Source organism: Cicer arietinum, chromosome 3 (genome assembly GCF_000331145.2).
Source record: "Cicer arietinum cultivar CDC Frontier isolate Library 1 chromosome 3, Cicar.CDCFrontier_v2.0, whole genome shotgun sequence".
NCBI classification, from domain to species: domain Eukaryota; kingdom Viridiplantae; phylum Streptophyta; class Magnoliopsida; order Fabales; family Fabaceae; genus Cicer; species Cicer arietinum.
Window position 1 is genome coordinate 31,470,023 of NC_021162.2, and position 5,631 is coordinate 31,475,653.

Below are 5,631 nucleotides of genomic sequence, written 5' to 3' on the forward strand. Positions count from 1 at the left end.
AAATGAAGTACTAAACTAAAAGGAAGTTTGTGTGTCTTAACTAGTATAGTTTTTGGCATGTTAACGAAAATATTTGAGGAAGCTTGGATCACCAAGCAGATGTGGGGATGGAATTATTAGAGTTATAATCAGAACAACATACTAATAAGAAAACTACGGTTTGGCGTGGTTGTGCGACTAAAGAGAAAAAAAAATCAAGGACTTGTGGACAATGGAGACATTCAGGAGTTCTCGGCGGTAATGATTGTTTGGTGCTCAGTGTGTCGGTGTCATACTCAGTATTTTGATTTGGTACCAAATCGAGGTATATGAGGCTATGTGACATAGTTTTGGACGATTGTACTTCGTCAATAGGATCAAAGTAATAGGGAAATACGGGAAACTCAGTGGACCTTGAGAGGATTGTTTGACCGCTTCTGCATTAGGATAACCTCAAGTGTAAGTCGCAAGAAGCGCTATTACAGTTCGGTTAAGATAGTATAAGCCACCATCATGGTTGTTGGCTACTTATTGACAAATTGAGGAACTAATCATCCTTAATCTCTTGTTGATAGTAGACAAAATCATGTTGAAGTATTAAGTATCTATGAAAAGGGATAGACGACACTTTCTTCACGGAAGCATGACGAAGCAAGTTCTATCATGTATGTTGAGTTGAGTGCAAACCTAGTGCGGTTATTACTCTTACTTTAAATTTCGAGGACGAAACTTCTTCTTGGAGAGTAGTAATGTAAGACCCTTAATTTTTAAATCGTAATTTATACAATTTTAGGGTATTTTGTGTTGAATTTCTTAGGCTTTTAGCTCAGTTTTTGGTATTTTGTTTATTAAATGCCAAAAATATATTTATGGAACCCCGATTAAAATTATTCGTCGAGGAATAATATTATTTATTTAAGGTGAATCTTTTGTCGAAAAGAAAATTTTCTGAGATGCAGTGTTTTTTAGAAAAATTCATCTGCTGAATTGAATTGCGGCGAGAGAATATATTTTTCTGAAAAAGTGATTGAGAAGTGATGTGAGGTGATGGGTGAAATAATGATTTTTATAAAATGTCTAGAAATATCTAGATGTTTATTTAGATATTTGTTATAAATATATATATGTATGTCGTGCTGATCTGTGAGAGATTTTGCACTCTAGAATATGATGATCTGTGTGCGATTGCACTCTAGAAAATCGTGCTGGTCTATAAGTGACTGCACTCTTGTATGTCGTGTTGGTCTGTGAGCGACTGCACGCTAGTAAATCATGTTGATCTGTGCAAGATTGCACCTTGGTAATTAGTATTGGTCTGTGAGAGGTTGTACAATTATGATTTACGCCCTTCGAGGAGGGTTTTGTTTGGAATTCTGAAATCATGCATTTTGGCATATACGCATTGCATTAGAGTGTTTGGCACACAAGTCATGTTTGTTATACTATGATGATTGTGTATACATATTCGGTTGTTGTTGAGATTTTCCGTAATTGCTTTGAGGTGTGAAGTTGGGTTGATTAAGTTTTTATGTAATTATGTGGTCATAATTGATGTTATGAATATTCGATGTGTGATTGTGGTGTGAATTTGTGGAGATTAATTTGGTGTTAATTATGTGTTCATAATTGATAATATTAATGTTTGAAGTGTTGATTGATTTAGAGCCATTTTAGAATTGAAAATCTACATTTTCTCAGTTGTATTCGGCTATGACAGTGCATTTTGTCGAAACTTCATTTTTTAACATTGGTTATGCATTTTTGGAATATGAAAACCCTTTCAAGGTGTATGCTAAGTTGAAAGGTTATTTTTTGCATTTGAAATTTAAAAGTTATGTGATATTTGTTAATTTCGGTTGGTGACCCTTTACAATTATTGTGGAATTTGGGCTTTTCCCTCAGATGATACTATTATTGTGGCCTGAGCATATACCCAAGCTATTAGAGTGTTGAGTCGTGCTGGAATTTTAACGACGTCGAAGATGCGACACAAAGATGATTTTTGGATTGGTAATCAAAAGTAGTGAGGCTTTATGCCACTAGTGGATCCTCAGTACCCAGTTACCCTCAATTATTTCAGAATTTTATTCATTCCCCTTTCTTATTTCAAGGTTGTTGTCGCAATGGAACTTATGTATTTAAAACAAACTATTTTAGCCGGATGTATATTATGATGTCATTATTTATTACATTTGTTGTTTGTGTTACGACTTGGTATTTTTTTTTTATTAAGTTGAATTTGTTTTATTTTATAAAAAAAAAAAAAAATACACTCGCGCTGTTAAAAATCGGGGTGTTACAATAAACTTGTGAAATGAACAAACTGTTATTTCATAGTCTTGATACCAAAAAAAAGATAACCGACAAAGTTTATCAGATTTTAGACCAATTTCATTAGTGGGATGCGTTTATAAATTGTTGTCTAATGCTCTAGCAAACAGGTTAAAAAAAGGTAATTTGTGAGGTGATTTTAGAGAATCAATCTGCTTGTTTGCAAGGTAGACAAATTTTAGATGGTATTTTGATTGCTTATGAAGTGGTTGATGAAGCGAGAAAAACGAAAAAAGAGCTTTTATGTTCAACGTTGATTTGAGAATGTTTATGATTCAATAGAGTAGGGTAATTTGGAGGAAGTTATGGTGAAAAAGTGTCACTCACAAAATGACCTACATTGAACTCTAAAAGGGGTTGAATAGAGTTTGAAAATTTCAAAAAACAGTTTTGCAAACTTTCGAGTCGCACAGTGGAAAATAAAATCTTTAATGCAATGGACTCATTTTTTTTTCTTTCTTTTTTGATAATTTTTTTTGATCAATTGCAATGGACTCGTTTGATTTTGCACATAGGATACTCAGATTGATTAAATTATGGTATATGAAATAAACAACACAAAATTCAATAGGGACTTGTATAAGAAAAATAGAAAATTGATTAAAGATTTTAGCACTTCAATCAAAATATGATCAACACCATCAAAAGAAGACTCAATGGATATTAATCAATAGAACTATTATTATATCAAATTTTCTTCAATTAAATCAAGTTCAAAATGTTGAATTGTAATATCAAAATAGAATTTTATTCAACATTAAAAACCAAGACAAGATTTCCATCTAAACAAATATTCTACCAAACTCTAAAACCAAATAGAAAATCAAGAACAAAGTAAAAATAAAAAATTAAAGAGTTAGATATAACAAGATTCACATAGCGATTTATACAGATTCCTCTACTTTGTCATCGCTCGTAGAGTACATCTTGTCTCATTTACATGAATGAGAGTTTTCTTACATAATTCTTCGGTAGAAGTTGCAAACACTTCTATACACGACCCCTTCTTTCATAAACACTCTTCTATATAGAATCTTGGAATACCCTCCAAATTCCGAAACACAAGTCTATCTTCAAGATGAAGATCACACCTCAATCTTGCAGGATAGAAACCCAGAAACTCTTCTAGGACGTTTTTGGAAGAACAACTTCTTCATCAATTGATATGTAATCCATCGATATCCCCTCGATGATTCATATTTCGAAGAGACAATCCAACGAACGATATTCGCCCACTATTTTTTATCACTTCACTAGTAGATTGTAGAGCCGGCTTGATCAATAAAGAGTTTTTAATCTATGATATGATCTTGAATGCTTGAGAATGAGGAATGAGTGAAATTATTCTTAGGTTTGGGAATGATGAGAAAACTTTTTTTATGATGCATGAATGAGGTAACCAAATGAAAAACGAGTTCTACAAAAAAAAAACATTATGTAATTGTCATAACAACCTTAAAAGTCTACAAGATGTGTGAGTGGATTCATAAGATAAGTGAGTCGACTCACGTTGATTGAAAAAATCAAATTTGAAGTTGTGTGAGTCGAATCAAATAACTCATTGTCATGTTAATGAGTTGATTCACAATATTTGTGAGTCGATTCACAACCTTGGGACTTCAAGTATTGAGTTCTTGAAATTCATGAGTCGATTCATAAGTGGGTAATTCAATTTACAAAGTCAAAAACACTTAGAAAATAATTTGAAATGAGTTTCAAAGGTTGCCAATGCAATATGATAATGCTTCAAACTTAATGCACACTAAAACACATGTAAATAAGTTTATGCACGACAAAAATTTATTTCTTATGCAATCTTTCTTGATAAAGTGGTCTATGCAAAAGTTAGAGAAGGAGAAACAACAAAGCACACATTCAAAGCACCATCTAGACTAAGCAAGTTGACAACACTCAAAACACTAAGTCTAAAACAAAACTAACTAAGAGACACCTTACGATTACAATAACGATTTTTTCGATCAAATGGAGGAAGTGGATCGAGGAATGTATGTCCCAAGCTACATCTTCAGCCTTAGTGAAGTTGGGCCAATGTTAGACCTCTAAAAGCTACTTTGATACTATTTTAATTGGTGTCAAGATTAAAGGTAAATTTTTACAAAAGCTTAATTGTTGTGGTGAATTTGAATCCATCGTGGCTAGAGGAAGTTTATTTCGTCCTTAATTGCAAATTCAGACAAACTCCCTTCAAATATCGGGGTTTCTCCATCAGTGGTAACTCTCGGAAGTTAAATTTATTTGTTTGGGAAGAGAATCTTTTTCTGGAATGCATTGCTCTGATGGAAACAGTTGTTGTCAATTATGTCCAGACTTTGTAGTTCCAAATTTTCTCAATTTTTGTATAGTTTGATGATAATTGTTGTAATATTTTTCAATTGTAGTATTGTTGTCATACTTTTTGAAATAGAAAGAATTCCTTTTATAGATGAAATTGTGAACATTTATCTTGCTTCAACATTAAATTTAAATGTTTCCTTATATCAATTTTATTATTTTATGAATTGATGCTTTGAACCGGTGTGATCAAGTGTTGTTTCATTTTTTACCGTTTTTGCAGATTTGAAAATTATCCTCGTTTGCAGATTTCAAGTCTATGCGAAATGTTTATGCCAATTAAACATACTTAGCCAAATATTTCCATTCGGTGCATTTGGTAGGTAAACTAACTGAGAGTTTTATCTAGTAGTTTCCAGTATTAGAATTAGAGGCAATATTTGCCTGTATTCAAGATTAGAGGCAACATTTGCATGTATCAGAGTCCAATCTGGAACCCTCCAGATGTTATCAGAGTTACATCTTTAGAACATACACAACTTCAACAATCATTGACCTTTACCGAATGCATTGACTTTTTCAAATGTGTTTACTTTTTATTAGAAGAGTTGACTTTGGTCATAGCCATTGAATTTTCTCAGATGCAGATAAATGATAATCACAGTCATATGACAATATGTGAATATCAGAGGCAGAGTCAGAATATCATAGACAAAGTTCGAACCTGCTTGTGTTGAGTTGATTTTAAAGGCAGGAGCAATTATTACTTGCAACGATTCAGTATACTTGCTGAAACGCAATGAAGTTTATAGCGCCATTGTCAGGTATTTCCATATCACTATTGAGTTTTAATTTATTTACTTATTGAAATTTTTGGCTCTCCAATAAAATTTATCTTTATTTTTGTTGTATATTGAAAACTTTTCATTACTCACGATTTGTCTAACCTTGTATGCGAGGTTAGTCCTTAGTTAAACTTATTTTTGATCCAGAAATCAAAAAAATTGCGAAAGCAAATCGAATGACGGT